The sequence below is a fragment of the Elephas maximus genome, chromosome 26 (assembly GCF_024166365.1).
Source record: "Elephas maximus indicus isolate mEleMax1 chromosome 26, mEleMax1 primary haplotype, whole genome shotgun sequence".
NCBI lineage: Eukaryota > Metazoa > Chordata > Mammalia > Proboscidea > Elephantidae > Elephas > Elephas maximus.
The window spans coordinates 38260110-38279755 of NC_064844.1; the positions used below are offsets into that span (position 1 = coordinate 38260110).

The 19646-nt window shown below is 43.4% G+C and overlaps 1 pseudogene; it reads left to right on the forward strand.

Annotated features, from left to right (window-relative positions):
- The window catches only part of LOC126067938 (uncharacterized), a 31404-nt pseudogene extending 12413 nt beyond the window's left edge, over positions 1-18991 (forward strand).
- Positions 18992-19646: the final 655 nt, after the last annotated feature.

Consider the following 19646-nt stretch of genomic DNA (forward strand, 5'->3'; position numbering starts at 1 on the left):
TAACTATAAGTATTTAAAACACATAAGAAGCTCCCACCTCTACCCCATAACTAGTCTACCGCAACACCACCAGAAAGACTTTGCCAGCACCCCTGGGAGAGTGCCCATGAAGGGGAGAATGCTCCGGGGCTGGGAAGCCAGGAAAGGTGGCTCTGAGGGAGGATCTTGAGTAGGTGCTGAGCCACTGTCTTCCCAAAGCTTCTGCCACATCACACGCTCTGTCACCTCTCATTTCTTTGCTATTCCTTCTCAGTCAATTACGCAGCCTTCTCCAACTTTACCCATCTCTTCTCATTAATGTTCTCCTCTCTCTCTCCACGTCTTCTCTGGGTGACTTCATCCTGCCCCATCTATCGACCAAGGACTCCCAAACCTCTCTCCTGAGTCGAGACCCACATGTCCCTCTCTCTCCCAGACATCTCCATTCAGATATCCCTCAGGCACCAACATGCTCTACACAGAGGTAATCCCCTCCCACAAAAAAACCTGTGCTTCCAGCCTTCCCTCTCTCAGCGAATGGTCACACCATACACCCAGCTGATAAGTCAGAAACCTGGGAGTTGTTCTTGACTCCTCCTCACTCCCACATCTAATCGGTCACCAAGTCTCATAGATTCCACCTCCTAAATGTCTCCTAACATGTGTCCTCATCTCTATTTACTGCTCCTTCCTCAGTGCAGGCCCATCATCTTTCATCTTTCAGGCCTGGCGTCATCAGCTGTACCGAGAATCATCTTCCTAACACACAAACCTTTCCTTTCACTCCCACTCAGTGACATCTAATGACCTCAGGATAAAGTCCAACCCCCTCAGAACTGTGCCCTAAGCTGTCTGTGATATAGACCTTGTCAACCTCTCCAGGCTTATCTCCCTCCAGGTGGTTCCCTGGGCACACCATCACCTCTCTCAGCTCTGGGTTTTTACTCATAGGCTTTCTCTTACTGGAATGCCTTCCCCACCCCTTCCTTGGCCCATACTCATCCCTCAAAACTTAACCCCAGCATCATCTCCTTCCAAAAGGCGTCTCTCATGCTTCCACAGCCCTCAGCCTTCCCCAATCACAGTATTTACACTATATTACATTTGTTTACTACACTTTCCCAGAAACAAAAACAAGACCTTCTTCTCCAAATCCCTGGGCCTAGCACAGGGCTGGTACAAAGGAGAGGCCCTGGATATGTTTGTTTTGAATGCATGAATCAATTAATGAATGAATGCACCATCTGGAGATAAATTCTGCCAACCATGGTGTGGTGTCTAAAGGCAAACTCTAGGGGGGCAGCCAGTTCCAAACAAATTCATGTATGTGGTAGAAGTTTCATCCTTCCAGAAGCCTGCTGTAGTTTAAAGTTTGCAAACTCCTTACCCCAAAGCCCCAGGAGCCAAAGATAACCCAGTGGGATCTTAACAGAAATCCCCTTTCCAGACCTAAAAAATGGAGAAATATCAGTAAGTGCTTGGTAAGCACAGACTATTAGGCAGTTTTCTTAAAACTCAGATTGAAGAAAAAAAGAGGGGTGTGTGTGTGTGTGTGTGTGTGTGTGTGTGAAAACCTGGTGGTGCAGTGGTTAGGAACTATGGCTGCTAACCAAAAGATTGGCAGTTCAAATCCACCAGGTGCTCCTTGGAAACCCTATGGTGCAGTTCTACCCTGTCCTATAGGGCTACCATTAGTCGGAATCCACTCAATGGCAGCGGGTTTGGTTTTTTTTGGAGGGATGTGCATGTGTCTGTGTGTGTGTTTGTTCATGTGAGCGTGCATAGTCATCTGGACTTTCCCCCAAAGTCACCCCTAACTAAAAAATTCCTCCCCATCCCACCATTAGCTATGCCTTCTTTTGGCCTTAAAAGACCCTGTTACACTACTTGAAAGCAGCCACTGGTAAAACATTTTGTCCCACCATTTCAAGGCAGATGGTTTATTCCTTTCCTGGGACAGGCATCCTAAGCAAATGTTGGCAGAGGGGTGGCAGTGAGAGCTTGTGGGTCTAGCTTTGTGGGACAGCCAGGGACCATGGGCTTGCTTATGGGCATTGTCATGGATTGAATTATGTCCCCCCAAAAACATGTGTATCAATTTGGCTGGGCCATAATGCCCAGTATTGTGTGATTTTCCTATATGTTGTAAATCCTGCCTCTATGATATTAATGAGGGAGGATGGGGCGGCAGCTGCATTAGTGAGGCAGGACTCAATCTACAAGATTGGATTGTGTCTTAAGGCAATCTCTTGAGATATAAAAGAAAGAAGTGAGCAGAGAGACATGAGGACTTCATACTACCAAGAAAGCAGCACCAGGAGCAGACCGCGTCCTTTTGACCAGGGGTCCCTGTGCCTGAGAAGCTCCCCGACCATGGGAAGATTGAGGGCAAGGACCTTCCTCCAGAGCCGACAGAGAGAGAGAGAGAAAGAAAATCTTCTCCTGGAGGTGACACCTTGAATATGGACTTTTAGCCTACTTTACTGTGAGGAAATAAAATTCTCTTTGTTAAAGCCATCCACTTGTGGTATTTCTGTTATAGCATCACTAGATGACTAAGACAGGCATCAAGAAGGCAAGAAGATGTGCACACTTAACTCTGGACTCTCAATTCTATTCCATTGGTCTATATGCCTATGATTATACCAGTACCAGGCTGTTTTGATTACAATAGGTTTATAATATGTTTTGAGATCGGAAAGTGAGAGTCCTCCTACTCTGTTCTTCTTTTTCGAGATTGCTTTGGCTAATTGTGGCCCTTGCAGTTCCATATAAATTTGAGGATTCAACAAAGGCACTAAATCCATCAAATGGGGAAAGAATAGTCTCTTTAATAAATAGTGCTGGGACAACTGGATCTCCACATGCAAAAGAATGAAGTTAAACTCATGCTTCACAAATATTAAAAAAAAAAAAAACTCAAAATGAATCAGAGACCTACGTGTACAACCTAAAACCATAAAACTCTTAGAAGAAAATATAAGTTAATGTTTTGGGACTTAGTCATCAACAACAGATTAGATATGACACTGAAAGCACAAGCAATAAAAAACAAAATAGGGAAATGAAACTTCATGAAAATTAAAAGCTTCTGTATATCAAAAGACTTTGTCAACAAAGTGGAGAGACAACCTACAGACTGAGAGAAATTTTTTTGTAATCATATATTCAATAAGAGTTTAATATTCATAATATATTTTTTAAAGACTCATAGTATTTAACAAGACAAAGACAACCCAATCGAAAAATGAGCAAAGTATCCGACCAAAATTCACCAAAGAGGATATTCAAATGGCCAACAAGCACTTAGAAATATGCTCAACATCATCAGCCAGTAGGGAGATGCAAATCGAAACCACAATGAGATACCACTTCACTCCCATTATGATGGCTAAGATATTTTTTTTTTTAATTAAGAAAGAAAATAACAAACGTTAGCGAGGATGTGCAGAAATCAGAACCCTCATTTATTGCTGGTGAGAATGCATAATGGTACAGCTGCCGTGGAAAACAGGCAGTTCCTCAAAAAGCTAAACATAGAGCCACCATATGACCCAGCAATTCCACTCTTAAGTATACCCAAGAGACTTGAAATCAGCCATGTGAATAGACACATGTACATCAATGTTCATTGTGGTATTATTCACAATAGCCAAAAGATGGAAACAACCCAAGTGTCCATCAACAGATTAATGGATAAATAAAACGTAGTACATTCATACAGTGGACTATTACTCAGCCATGAAGAGAAATGAAGTTCTGATACACGTTATGACATGGATGAATCTTGAAAACTTTATGCTAAGTGAAATAAATCACAAAAGGACAAATAATGTATGATCTCACTAATATGAAATACCTAGATTAGGTAAATATATAGAGATTAGAGTTTAACAGTGGTTATCAGGGGTGAGAGGGGAGGGAGATGGACTGGGGGAATTATTGTTCAGGAAGTACTGAGTTTTTGCTTATGGGGATGAGAAACTTGTCAAAGGACATTGGCAATGGTTGTAGAGCATGACTGATTTAGTTGATCTAATTCAATTATATATATGAAAAGTGTTGAATTGCCAAATGTGGTGCTACCTATATTTTCACAATAGAAAAAAAAAAGGGGGCAGGAAAATGGCGAGCCCACCCGCCTATCGGCCCTGGCTGGGGCCCCTGGGTGCACACTTTAGTACTCATACTCACACACCTGCACTTTGATGCCAGAGCTGGAGGCCCCAGCATGCGGGTTCTGGTTCCCCGTTAGCATCCTGAGCCGAGAATAAAGATTACACCCTCCCGGCCTGGTCCCGGCCCTGCTTCCTGCACCCATCCACAGGAAAGAAGCGCGGTACAAAGCAAGGAAGCCCGCCCATGCTTGGGAGAGCCCCACTTCCCTCCCAAAGGAATGCACTGCCCTGGGTCCACATCCTACACCCAGGGCGTGAGTCATGCCTAGCACACTGGGGAGAGCCGTCCTTCTACCACCTAAGACCCTGGTGGGACAACCTGCATCCTTTGCCTTAGAGCTTCCCAGGTGCCTTAGAGCTGCCCAAGATCCTCTCTCATCCTGAATTTCTCTCCTGTACAAGCTGACTTCTCACTACCCATAAGTACACTCATGTGCACCCCTAACACCTGTCCTAAATTCCCTCCCACTCCCAGTTTCTACTTCCCACGGAACTAGAATTAAAATCCTTGGCTAATTCATACCAAAGTGTCAGTGACTGATAACTGTCTAATCCCTTCCCAACTACACCTTCACATAAAAGAATACCATACCACACCCATTGCCCTTGAGTCAATTCCGATTTATAGCAACTGTATAGGACAGAGTAGAACTGCCCCACAGGGTTTTCAAAGAGTGGCTGGTGGATTCGAACTGCTGACCTTTTGGATGAGAACAGGGGAATGCAAGGATAAAGCACACAGAACATAGATATGCTAGATGGCCAAATGGCTGGTTGAAGAATTAGGTCCATGTCTAACTCACATTCAGAGCCATGGTCCTGGCATACAGTAGACACTCAATAAAAGTTTGTTGGATTATACCCAGTACTTGATGATCTATTGTGTGTCAAGTGTATGCTGTTTTTCTTCCCATCCAGAAAACTCTTTAAGAGCAGAAACTAGACGTATCCTTATGTCTGCCAGAGCTCTTGGCACATACCTGGGCACCTCTCAAAAACTCAGCTGAAAATGCCCTTTACTAAAGCAACGAAATGCTGGCCTCTGGCTCCCAGCACCTGCAATGGCATTGGTGGGTAGTTGAGCCCCATTGTGGCCTCTCCAGTGAAGCTTCCCCAGTTTACTCATCAAGAAATCCCTCCTTTCTTCTTCATCCCTCTATGGCCCCTGTGTCTTGGGCTTGGGAAGCTTGTACAGGCTGAGTACCTATCACCTGGAGTTTTTGTATCACCATCACCTGTAGGAAGAAATCCTCTCTGCATCCCCCATACCAAGAACAGCTACTGCAGAGGGAAGAGGTTCAATAAATATATCCGAAGAAGTGAATGATGTGATGGCGAATTGGTATATCCATTCATTCTTTTCTTTCTTTCCTGTCTTTCTCTGAGTAGAAGACATTACCTAATATCTTTCAGAACTCATAAAATCAGCCATTTCCTAAATGATCAATGAGTCTCATTCTCACTGTCATTAAATTTAAGGAGAATCCAGCATTCTTCCAGCTTGTCCATCATGTACTCTACCTCAGAGCAACCAAGTGGTTGATGAAGAAAAGTTCCTCTTTATGGAATATTCCAGCTAATTAATGAAGAAAGAATAATAAAATTAGAATATCACCATTTTGCAAACCGTAATAAATAATGACTCTAGGCAGTGATCATCAATGGCTGTTAAAATTCCAAAAAAAGAAACAATCAGATATTAGCGCCTCCTAGGACTGCACAACACTATTGACGAAGTGTTCTTGCCCAAGTTTCAAGTCTGAATCTAACCAAGCCTCCAGATCTATCAAAATATAGAAAATACAGAGGATAGAGGAGCAAGTTAAAGGACGACACAAGGATGCGATCAGCAAAATCCAGACCAGGAGAACCTCTATAGGACACATTTTAACAGACACACACACTAAAAAAAACACACACTGCAAGGAGATAAAAAAAAGAGAGAAGGAGAAGAAAAAACATCTATAGATTAAAAGAAACTTACGAGATACATTAACCAAACATAATGCGTGGATTTTGTTTGGATCCTCATTCAAAGAACCAATTATAAAAAAGTTTTGAGGCAACTGAGAAAATCTGAACATTAACTGAATACTTTATGGTATTAAGACATTGCTCACAATTTTTAAGATGTGATGGTGGCTATGCTTTCTTTATGTTTTATTTCATTTTTGATGTCATTGCTGAGAATATGCACAGCAGAACATACACCAATTCAACTGTTTATACATGTACAATTAAGTGACATTGATTACATTCTTCAAGTTGTCAACCATTCTTACCCTCCTTTTCTGAAATATTTCTCCCACATTAACATACACTGACTGCCCCCTAAATTTCCCATCTGTTGTCAATTTGATCCCATATAGATGGATCTTAAAAGAGCATAATGCTCAAGGCAGTCATTCTTTACAACTTAGTCTAAACTGTTGTTTGGTTTTAAGAAGGCTTCAGGGGATATTTTTGGATTAAGGTTTAAAGATTATCTCAGGGCAATATTTTCAGGTGTTCATCTAGCCTCCATGGCTCCAGAAAGACTGGATTCCATGAGAATTTGAAATGGTGATCTGCATTTTCCCCCTTTTGATCAGGATTCTTTTATACAATCTTCGATCAAAAAGTTCAGTAATGCTAGCTGGACACCATTCAGTTCTTCCAGCCTCATGGCAAAAGGAGGCAGTTGTTCATGGAGGCAATTAGCCTCACGTTCCATATCCTCCTGCTATTCCGGACTCCCCTTCTTCCTAGAGATCAATTGTTGTACCTTGAATGGCCACTTGCATGGCCCTGCTTTTTTTAAGTTCTTATATTTAAAAGACATAAACTGAAATGTTCATGAACAAAATGATATTATGTCTGGGATTGGTTTCAAAATAAACCAGTGGCACAAGGGCAAAGAAATGAGTGGAGGTATAGAGGAAACAAGATGGAGGTTCATTCTATTCTATAGGTTTGAAACTCACCATAGTACCAGGTCGAAAAACAAAGAGATTAAAGACACAAAAATAATAATAAGGTTAATAATAGTAATTACTGGGGGGTTTTAATACTTTTTCTATGCCAGACACTGTATCTCATTTAATCTTCTCAAGAGCCCTCAGAGATAGATATTATCATAACCATTTTGCAGATGAGAATACTGAGGTACAGACAGGCTAGATAACAGGCTCAAAGTTACACAGCAAGTAGGTCAAAATCCAGGATTTATGCCTAGGTCTACTGAAACCTGAGCCCACATTCTCTCCCACTCCACTGGATAACCTCCCACTTATCAGCACTGACTTCCCAGGTATAGGTGCTCTCTCTGTTTTACAGAAGAAGCAGATAAGGCCCTGTTTGCAATGGCTAGTAAAGTTTAAGTTGCCTGTACCCTTTTGATCCAGCGCCTCTACTTCTTGGTAAAACTCTAGCACGTGAGCACGGTTGTTGTTGTTGGGTGCCATCGAATCAGTCCCAACTCAGGTGTTCATCTAGCCTCCCAGGCCCTAGGTACAACAGAATGAAAAACTGCCTGGTCCTATGCCATCCTCACAGTCATTGTTATGTTTGAGCCTATTGTTGTAGACACTGTGACAATCCATCTTGTTGAGGGTCTTCCTCTTTTTCACTGACTCTGTACCTTATTAAGGATGAGGTCAATCTCCAGGGACTGGTCCCTACTGATAACATGTCCAAAGTATGTGTGATGAAATCTCGCCATCTTTGCTTCTAAGGAGCATTCTGGCTGTACTTCCAAGACAGACTTGCTCTTTTTTCTGGGAGCCCATGGTATGTTCAATATTCTTCATTAACACCATCATTCAAAGAATTCAACTCTTCAGTCTTCCTTGTTCATTGTCCAGCTTTCACATGCATATGAAGTGACTGAAAATATCATGGCTTAGGCCAGGCACACCTTAGTCCTCAAAGTAACTTCTTTGCTTTTCAACACTTTAAAGAGGTCTTTTGCGGCAGATTTGCCCAATTGCAATGCGGCATTTGATTTCTTGACTGCTGCTTCCATGGGCATTGATTGTGGATCCAAGTAAAATGAAATCTTTACAATTTCTATATTTTCACCATTTATCATGATGTTGCTTACTGGCCCAGTCGTGAGGATTTTTGTTTCCTTCATGTTGAGGCGTAATCCATACTGAAGGCTGTAATCTTTGATCTTCATCCATAAGTGCTTCAAGTCCTCTTCACTTTCAGCAAGCAAGGTTGTGTCATCTGCATATTACAAGTTATTAATAAGTCTGCCTCCAATCCTGATGCTGCGTTCTTCTTCATTGTCATGGATTGAATTGTGTCCCCCAAAAATATGTGTCAATTTGATTCCTAGTATTGTGTGGTTGTCCCCCATTTTGTGATTATAATTTCATGTTAAAGAGGATTAGGGTGGGATTGTAACACCCTTACTAAGGTCACATCCCTGATCCAATATAAAGGGAGTTTCCCTGGAGTGTGGCCTGCATCACCTTTTATCTTACAAGAGATGAGAAGAAAGGGAAGCAAGCAGAGAGGGGGGACCTCATACCACCAAGAAAGAAGTACCAAGAACAGAGTGCATCCTTTGAACCCAAGGTACCTGTGCAGAGAAGCTCCTAATCCAGGGAAAGATTTGACGGCAAGGACCTTCCTACAGAGCTGACAGAGAAAGCCTTCCCCTGGAGCTGATGCCCTGAATTTGGATTTCTAGCCCACTAGACTGTGAGAGAATAAACTTCTGTTTGTTAAAGCTATTCACTTGTGGTATTTCTATTACAGCAGCACTAAGACATTCATATAGTTCAGATTCTCAGATTATTTGCTCAGCATACAAATTGAATAAGCATGGTGAAAGGATATGGTCCTGACGCACATCTTTCCTGATTTTAAACCATGCAGTATCCCCTTGTTCTGTTCTAACAACTACCTCTTGGTCTATGTACAGGTTCCGCATGAGCACAATTAAGTGTTACAGAATTCCCATTCTTCACAATGTTATCCATAATTTATTATGATCCACATAGTGGAATGCCTTTGCAGTGTCAATAAAACACAGGTAAACATCTTTCTGGTATTCTCCACTTTCAGCCATGATCCAACTGACAGCCCCAATGATATCCCTCATTCCACATTCTCTTCTGAATCCAGCTTGAATTTCTGGCAGTTCCCTGTCAATATACTGCTGCAACCATTTTTTAATTATCTTCAGCAAAATTTTAACTGTGTGTGATATTAATGATATTGTTCGATAATTTCCACATTCTGTTGGATCACCTTTCTTTGGAATGGGCACAAATATGGATCTCTTCCAGTCGGTTGGCCATGTAGCTGTCTTCCAAATTTCTTGGCATAGATGAGTGAGCACATCCAGCGCTGCATCTGTTTGTTGAAACATCTCACTTGGTATTCCATCAATTCCCGGAGCCTTGTTTTTCACCAATGCCTTTAGTACAGCCTAGGCTTCTTTCAATACCATCGGGTCTTGATCATATGACTTCCTGAAATGGTTGAATGTCAACCAATTATTTTTGGCACAGTGACTGTATGTATTACTTCCATCTTCTTTTGATGCTTCCTGTGTCATTCAATGTTTTGCCCATAGAATCCTTCAAAATTGTAATGCGAGGCTTGAATTTTTTCTTCAGTTCTTTCAGCTTGAGAAACGCCAAGCATATTCTTCCCTTTCAGTTTTCTAACTCCAGGTCTTAGCACATTTCATTATAATACTTTACTTTGTCTTCCCAAGCTACCCTCTGAAATCTTCTATTCAGCTCTTTTACTTTATCATTTCTTCCATTCTCTTTAGCTATTCTATGTTCATAAGCACTAACAGCACTTATGAACATCCAAAGCAGCACTACTGATGATAGTAAAGAACTGAAAGTATCCCAACATTCCTCAATGGGAGCATGGATAAATAAACTATGGTGTGTTCATACAATGGAATGGTGCATGGCAGTGAAAATGAATGAGGCACGTCTCTGTGTATCAACCAGGAACCTTCTCACAAACATAAAGCTGAATGAAAAAAGCAAGCATGTGTCTTTCTGGAACAGCAGGATATCATTTATATAAAGTTGTGAAGCACAAAACAATACTAGGCATTGCCCAGGAGTGGATACACATGTAGTACAAGTGTAAAAATAGGTATGAGAATGTTAAGCACCAGGTTTAGCATGACGATAAAGAGAGACAGGGGCAGAAAGGTATCAGGGAAGGGTACAAAGAGGTTCTACACTATATCCCTAAGGTTTATTTCTTAAAAAGAAAGATTCGTGTTAGTGAGGCTGTGGGGGAACAGAAATCCCATGCACTGCTTCAACCTCTAAGAACAGTACTGTGGCAACATCTGTCAAAGCTATAAACACATATACCTTTTGACCCAGCTCTTATATTTCTAGAAATTTTTTTTACAGATATACGTACAAACTATGAAATTAGTTATATTCTAGATTATACACTGCAGTATTGTTTATAAAAACAAAGGATTGGAAACAACCCGAATGTCCAACCAGATTAAATAAATGACAGTCTATTACCACAGTGAAATACCATGCAGCTCTAAAAACGGAATGCACTGATGTGGAAAGATTCCCAAAGTGCAGAACACTGTGTACTAGATGCCGCCACCTGTACAAAAAAGTGAAGGGGAATGTATATGTGGTTCATGTGCATAAATTCTGTCTAGAATGATATACATGAGACTAGGGTCCCTGACTGCCTCTGTGGAAAGGACATAGCAAAAGGAAATCTTTCCACTGTAAACCTTCCATATTTTTATTTTTGGTCCATGTGGATATATGCACATGTCGTCAAGTCGATTCCGACTTACAGTGACCCTACAAGATAGAGTAGAACTGCCCCATAGGGTTTCCAAGGAGCAGCTGGCGAATTTGAACTGCCAACCTTTTGGTTAGCAGCTGAACACTTAACTACTGTGCCACCAGGGCTCCACATGGATATATGTGTGTGTGTGTGTGTGTGTGTGTGTGGATACATAGTCTATTCAAAAAAGGATCAAATTTTAAAACTCTGAAGTCCAGCAAGGTTCCGTAAGTTCCCAGGCTGGCATCAATAAGAGTTGGAACACCACAGGTCTGTGTTAAGCAGGTCTGTCATGTACACACTCTGCCATGGTGCCTCCCAGCCAGTTGGTGGTGTGTGTAAATGACAGTACCAGACATCAGGACTTTCTTTTCATCTGCACTAACTACCTCTGTGGCCCAGAGTAAACCTTGAATATCTCTGAGCCTGAATCCCCATCACGCACATGAGGGGGTCCCTTCCTGTTCAGATATGCTACAAGGCCCCATTCTTCAGAAGTGCTGGCTCCAAGCAAGAGGCCAGGAACAAACTGTGCCTGAAACAGGGCAGACCAAGATCCTGGACTCCCCCTACCCAAAGCCCCCAAATCCTAATTACTGCTTCCCTAAAAAGAGCATGTTTGTACCACCTCAGCAGCCTGTCAGCAATTACCCCCAATTACAAACCCAGAGCCCAGTAAGGCCTCAATTAGTCTAACGAGGGGCCTAAGGAGGGACTGCTTGCATAGAGTATAATGCCTACATATGGCCTCCACCCACAGGGGCAGCCACACTCTTCTCAGTCAAGCCCAGGGGTTTGGACACTTGGCAACAACATCCTCAGGACAAGGTCCTGGGGAGAAGGCTGTTGGCTGTCCTTCCCAGAGTCAACATTTCCTGTCAGGGCATGTTGAGCACTCTGCCCCGGAAGAACCGTTCTCCAGACTTTCTGCTCTCTCCCTGCACATTACAAGGAGTAATACCTCCAGACTATAACCTCCTTCTAGAAGAAGATGAGCATCCTTGAATGAACCCTGCAGATGGAGGGAGCCAGGTTGATGGTCCTGAAGCCAACTGTGGGCTTGGTTCAGCATGCTGGGAGGAGGACCAACACTTCTCCATTCCTAGAGAAGGATGGTCTCTATTGAATTCTCTCCTGTAGCCTCTAGAAACAGACTGGTCCCTGGTCAAATCTTCTCCTGTAAATTCCCTGAGGGGGCAACATCAGATTGATGAGCCCAGGGCTTGGTGAGCTCTGAGGTTTTCAGTGAATTGGTTACCATGTCCTTCTTCTTCACAGTGAGTGTGCATGGCTGTGAAAGAGAAAGTATGTGTGCAAATGTTTGTGTACACAAATCTCAAGCCTGTGTGTGAAGAGGTATGTGGAGAGGACCCAAGGGTGACAGGAAATGGGTCTCTTAAATAGCAGTTAGATTTGGTCAGATGGAAGGAAGGACTTCCTGACCTTGCAGGAACAAACAGAGGTGAAACTTGGGGCTCCAAAGTCAAGATGTCACTTATTAACTGGGAATCTTCAGCAAGTTATTTAACTACTCTGAGCCTCAGTTTCCACATCTGTAAAATGAGAACAGTATAAGCCTTAGGTTTGTCATTAAAATGACATGAGATGATACATGTAAAGTCCCTTGCACAAAATAAGTGCTTAATAAGTGATAACTGTTCCTTCTTTAATAATAATAGTAATAATTTAAAACACAACCACCAGAAGATAAACTGGATAAATGGGACCTCCTAAAAATTAAACACCTATGCTCAACAAAAGACTTCTCAAAAAAAAATAAAAAGAGAACTTACAGACTGGGAAAAAATTTTGGCTATGATATATCTGACAAGGGGCTAATCTCTAAAATGTATAGAAAACAACACCTAAATAACAAAAAGGTGAACAATCCAATTTAAAAATGGACAAAAGATATGAATAAGCACTTCACTAAAGAAGGCATTCAGGCAGCAAACAAACACATGAAGAAATGCTTGCAATCATTAGCCATCAGAGAGGTGCAAATCAAGACTACAATGAACTACCATCTCACCCAGACAACTATGGCACTAATAAAGAAAACAACAAATGCCAGTGAGGTTTTGGAGAGACTGGAGCTCTTATACACTGTTGGTAAAATGGTACAACCACTAAGGAAAATGGTGTGGTGCTTCCCTAAAAAGCTAGAAATAGAAATACCATATGATCCAGCAATCCCACTCCTAAATATATACCCCAGGGACATAAGAGCTGTGATACGGATAGACATATGCACTCCCCTGTTCATTGCAGCACTATTCACAATAGCAAAAAGATGGAAATAGCCCAAGTACCCATCAATAGGTGAATGGATAAACAAAGTGTGGTACATACACACAATGAAATACTACCCAACGATAAAGAACAATGAATCCGCAAAACATCTCACAACATGGATGAACTTGAAGGACATTATGCTGAATGAATAAGTCAATCACAAAGGGACAAATATTGTATAAGACTGCTACTATAAACAATCAAGAAAAGGGCTACATATATACCAAAAAAAAAATTCTTTGGTGGTTACCAGGGATGAGAGGGGGAGGGAGAGAAAATACCAACTAGAAAGGAGACACATGTTAATACTGGTGAATCCAAAGACATTACACAATAGGGGAGAAGTCAGCACAATAGGACAAAGGTAAAGGAAGGCACTGTGAGGAACGCAAAAATAAATATGGTAACAGTAATTACCATAACATAACAACCCTACAACAATAATATTAACAAATGATAATCTATGAGTGGATGCGTAAGTAGAGAGGTATGCTAAAGAAGAGTAGGAGGGTGCAAGGGAACACACCCACCTGCAGATACAGGTCGAGTTGCAGATATTACTACATATTTGTAGGTGCTGCATGTATATTCAAATAGACAATAGAACACACAAGGGATATAGTCATGGAAACTTCCTAGACATAACCAAACACCTCACAGGGCAAAGTTGCTACACTTGAAGGCTGAGGACCACAGACTCGGGGGATATCTATGTTAATGGGCATAACATCGTTCATAAAGACAATGTTCTACCTTTTATTTTAGCGAATAGCATGCAGGGTCTTAAAAGCTTGCAAGCGGCCATTTAAGATACAACTACTGGTCTCATCCTGGCCAGTGCAAAGAAGAATGGAGAAATCTGACGACTCAAGGGTCAGTTAGTCTAAAGGACTAATGGACCACATGAACCACAGCCTACCTGATTCCAAGATCAGAAAAATTAGATGGTAGCTGGCTACCATAATCGCTCTCTCTAACCAGGACCACAATAAACAGTCCCAGGCACAGCAGGAGAAAAATGTAGAACAAAAATTAAATCCATAAAAAAAGACCACGCTTACTGGTCTGATAGACACTGGCAGAACACCTAAGACTATGGCCCTAAGACACCCTTCTAACAGAGAACAGAAGCCATTCCCAGGAGACCACCTTTCAGCTAAACAATAGACAGGCCTCCAAAATAAACAATAACACCCTAGAGAAATGAGCTCCTTACAACAGTTAATTATATGATACCAAAAGAGAAAAATCTGCCCTAAAACAAAGCCAAGAATGCAGGAAAGGGTAGTAAAACTGGAGAAAAGGTAACAGGGAACCCAGGGCAGAAATGGGGAGAGGCTGACACGTTGAGGGGACTGTGATCAATGTTTTGGAACATTCTGTGTACAAATTGTTGAATGGGAAACTATTTTGTTCTGTAGACCTTCACCTAAAGCACAATAAGATATTTTTTAAACAAGAAACTCAGAAACAGCATAAAACCCACTGCCGTTGAGTCAATTCTGACTCATAGCAACCCTACAGGACTGAGTAGAACTGCACCATAGGGCTTCCAAGGAGTGCCTGGCGGATTCGAACTGTCGATCTCTTGGTTAGCAGCTGTAGCACTTAACCACTTCGCCACCAGGGTTTCCCAGAAACAGTATAAAATATATTAAATTGATTTTTTATTTCAAAAAAATAATAACAGTAGCAGTAATAACTGGAGGTACATAGTGGTCTTTAGAGAATGCTATCTATTAGAAAAATGTCCCTAGGTGGTACAAACGGTTTGTGCTTCATCACTAACCTAAAGGTTGGTGGTTCAAACCCCACCCAGCAGAACCACAGAAGAAAGGCATGCTCCTGTAAAGATTACAGCCGAGAAAACTCTATGGACCAGTTCTACTCTGTAACATATGGTATCACCATGAGTCTGAATCAACTCAGTGGCAACAGGTTTGGTGTTTTGGTTTGGATCTATAAGGAAAGACACTCTTACAGCATATCTGTCTGTCTTTATCGCACTGTAGTTTGTTCTACCACCTTGGAAAACTGTTTAGCCAAATCTAATGTTGAACATATGCCTACTCAGAGATATATACCCAAGACTAATGAAATGTCTTTCACAAAAAGACATGTAACAAAATGTTGATAGCACCCTTATTTACAATATCCCCAAACTGGAAATGACACAAATGTCCATCAACAGGTGAATGGATAAGCAAATTGTGGGATATTACAAAGCAATAAAAAAGAAATGAATGTTGTTTGAACCCCCAAAACTATTGCCCTGAGATAATCTTTAAAGCTTCAACCAAAAATATCCTCTGAAGTCTTCTTAAAATCAAACAATAGTTTAGCTTAACCAGTAAAGAATATCTGACTTGAGCATTATGCTCTTTTAAGATCTATGTATATGGCATCAAATCCACAACAGCCACTCAAAAGATTAGACAGGAACCTTAGGGGGCAGTGAGTTTGTTAACAGGGGAGGAACAACTCAGAAAAGGAGGGGTCGAATGGTTGCACAATTTGAAGAATGTAATCGATGACACTGAAGGTACATGTAGAAACTTGAATTGGTGTATTTTTTGCTGTGTATATTCTCAACAACAGCAAAAATAAGAGTATTTAAAAAAAAAAAAGAATGATGCCTGTAACAAGACAAGCAAATATCAAAAGCATTATGTTGTTCAGAAGAAACAACACACAAAAGAATACATGTTATATGTCCTACTTAAATGAAGTTCAAAGTAGGCAAAGCTAATCTATGGTGATAGAAATTAGAATACAGGGCAGGTATTGACTGCAAAAAGATATGAAAGAATCTACTGAGGTGATGGAAACGTTCCATACCTTGATCTGGGTGGTCATTACATGGCATATACATAAGTAAAAATAAAAAGTTTTTTTAAACATCAAAAATATTGAATTGACAAATGTATTATGTATATTTTTACAAAAATAAATTTTTAATGCATCAAGCTGTATACTTGAGATGTATATTGTTTACCTTATATAAGTTATACCACATAAGTAATAAACACAGGCACACACACACACCTGTATTTACATGAGGGAAATCTTATGAAGGCCAGTAGTACAGAACACAAAACTCAGCCCTTTTCCCACTTCCTCTGGACCTCATGGCAGTTAGGCATCTGAAACTGCCCTCATGATTGGAGGCTCTTTAGACAGTGCCCACTTTGTGAAGAGAAATTTGAGCCAGGAAGAACAAGGGTATGGGCTCTCTCTGGCACCCCTTCATGGGCTCCAAACAGCAGTCCTTATCTTGTAAATCAGCTGCCCCAGATGCAGAGGCCTCTCTATTTCTCTATCTCTAAAGTCTAGTTTGAATGTTTCAGGCATGTCCTCCCCATGAGCAGGGAACCAGACAGGTGGCTTGTGTCTCAAAGGACAGAGGGCTCTCTGGTCCTGAGCTGGCCCTCAATGGTCCAGCCACTCTTTCCCAATAGCAGTCCCTGTCTTGGAGATACCAACTTAATTTCAAGGAAGGTGGGATTTCCCAATATTCTCTGTGGGGCGTGGCAGGGAGGCACTTTCCAGTTCCTTCAGAATGCATTAAGCATCTACAGTGAGCCCATCCCAGTGGGCAACACTGAATGATAATTGGAGGACAGAGTCTCTACCCATCCAAGTTTACAGCCTGGGTGTGGAGAAAGGCAACAGGGTGACTTTAAACAACACCTCACTCTAGCAAGTACTGGGGCCTAGTGGCAGGGCACTAACTGTTCAACTGAACAAAATGGCATCAGGCCATGGGAGCCATGGAGTATATTATAGAAACTGGCCAGCAGTTCATGGAACCCTGAATCCTCTCTCTGGGAGCATCCTCACATGGCCCAGGACCCAGCCCCCTCCACCCGTTCTCCGAGTTAGGCTTAACCAGGAGAAAGGCCAACAACTGCTCTGCAGTTGACCTGGTGGAGGGGACACATACCCCTTGGGGCAAAGAGGTGCTGGAAGACCTGTGGCCCAACATAAATGAGGTAAGGAAGAGCCCAGAGAGCTCTGGCTGCTGCTTCACAGCCTGGCCACCCACAGGGAGGGCCAGACTGGGTGAGGTGGGGGATCCTCTCGGTAAGACACTTACAAACTGGAAATGGCTCTCATCTCTGAGTTCTTCCCCAGAGTGAGGAAAGAAACATCTCCAATTATTCTCTCTTCCTTCTTTCCCCTCCTCCCCTCTCTCACTTTCTCTCCTAAGCACTTATTTGGGTAAGTGACTCTGCTACTCCCAACCAGGCAGACTAATACTGGCTGGCCTCAGACCTAGCACTGTGTGGGTATGTACAAAAGAGTCATGCAAGCCCAGCTGGTTGCAGCCTGCCAATCTGGGCACCGAGCTCAACAGAGTAACATACCCTGCACACAAGGGATGAAACCTGTATGAATGGCCTGTGGGTGTTAAAGTGCTTCAGAGGCGTATTCCGACTTTCTTGAAAGAGCTCTGGACAGCAACCCCACCACCGACAATATCCAGGTCGGAACCCAGTCACCCTAACCACTGCCCAAGAACATCAGAGAGTCAACAGGCTTCTGGGAGTCAGGCTTGTAGACATGGAGCCAAGAGGTCATAGTGTGTGGTAAGATGAGATAAAAATAGTGTGTGTATGAAAAGGCTGTGAGTTGGAGGCATCCGTTTGACATGTTTTCCACAAAAATGTACAGGTTGTGACTAGGCTATGTAACAGGTGAATGTGAGAGAACATGGGGGAAATGAGGACTAGAGGAGATAAAGGGGCTGACAGAGAGGGAGAGAGAAATGGATTGAGGAGTCCGACCTGTATGATGTAGATGTAGGAAACCTGGGGAAGGGGTTTAGGTAAGTGCTGAGAGTTATTGAGTTGTAGAGTTTACAGGCATGTGCCAATAAGCATCTATATTCAAGCTTCCCTTTTCGGGCTGTGTGCGCCACTGAGGTTGTACCCACAAAGAGAGTCCGGCAGCGGGCTTCTTTCCTTTCTCCCGGAGCAGGAGGGGGAAGCTGGGCGAGTGTTTCAGGGCTCTGCTCAGGAAGAAACGGGAGATCTGGACCAGGAAGCCAGCGGCGGCACGAGGTGAGCGGTTCCGGGAAAGCGCTGCCTCGGGGCGTCCTCGCCACTCGCTCGCCGGGCAGGGGCGAGCTGCTTCCACCGCCTTTGCAGGATTTCTGGTCCTGAATACAGATGTATCTCTCTCCGTCAGAGACGAGTGAATTGCTCGCATCGACTATCAGGATCTCAAGGCTCGGGGACCTGAGCGGGCCTGGACCGTGGGGAGGCGCGGGAGCAGGGACCGCAGGCTGTGGCGCGTCTCTCGCACGGCGTGCGCAGGCGGCGCTATGGCAGGAAGACTCGCAGGAGGCACCAGCGACTCCTGAGCTGCAGCTGAGGGAGTCTGCAGCTCAGGAGCCGGGTTGGAGAGAGGCTGCGAGCTCCTCAAGGCTCAGGCCTCGGCCCTTGGAGGCAGGAGTCGCCCCGAGGTCACTAAACCCCTCGCCTGCGTCTTCGTTAACGGACTCTGAGGCTCCACGCAGCCTCCACACCGCCTGCCATGCTGGACAGGATCTCGACCCGCCAGGAAGTTGGGCCATACCTGGCCTATCCAAGAGGGTTAAGAAGCAAACCAGGGGCCGCCCCACCGCCTCTTGGAGTCCCCGCCTCCCCGACCAGACCTCGGGCGGGGCCGCAGCAAGGAAAGGACTTTTTCCATCTCCAGCCCGAAGCCCCTCGCTTCTCCCTAAGAGCCTGGAGAGGCCCTAGAAGTGATCACCGTACCATGCTTTCCGGGCTACATTTCCTTGCCTGTTTGAACCTTCACAGGCCAGACAGCAGTGTGGCCCGGCATCCTGGGGGGAGACTGATCCCAGCCCCTCCTGGTGCCACATACTGGGCATCCCTTTCACTGTCTGGGCTGGGGTTTCTATTTCTCAGAAGGGCAGTCTGAAATCAATATGTGAGGAGAGTAGGATTCCTCTTATGTCCTCTCAGAAAATCCTTTAGAATAACTCCTCTTACCCCCATTCCTCTACACACACACACACACACACACACACACACACAAACTTCTTTAAAGGCTGAAAAGAGAGCCAAGTGTGGAATTCAGGGAAGTGATGACACACACAACAATGCTGTTACACCTGGCTGCTGCAGGGTTCAGCAGCGGAAATGCCTTCGAGGGGGAGAGAGAGACAGAGAGCTAGTCTGGGTGGTCAGAAAGAAAGAGGAGAGGCAGAGTAGCCCCACCAGGGTGGTGCCCGATCTAGCTGTTTTCCCGCTCTCCAGGCTTGGAGAGCATGGGCACTGGGGCCAATCTGCAGCAGCCCCAAACCTGACTCACACCACTCCCACTCGTAGCCTGGGCACAGATGGGGGTGAGGAAAAAGAAAAAAACCTTCACTCCCACTCAGGAAGTGGC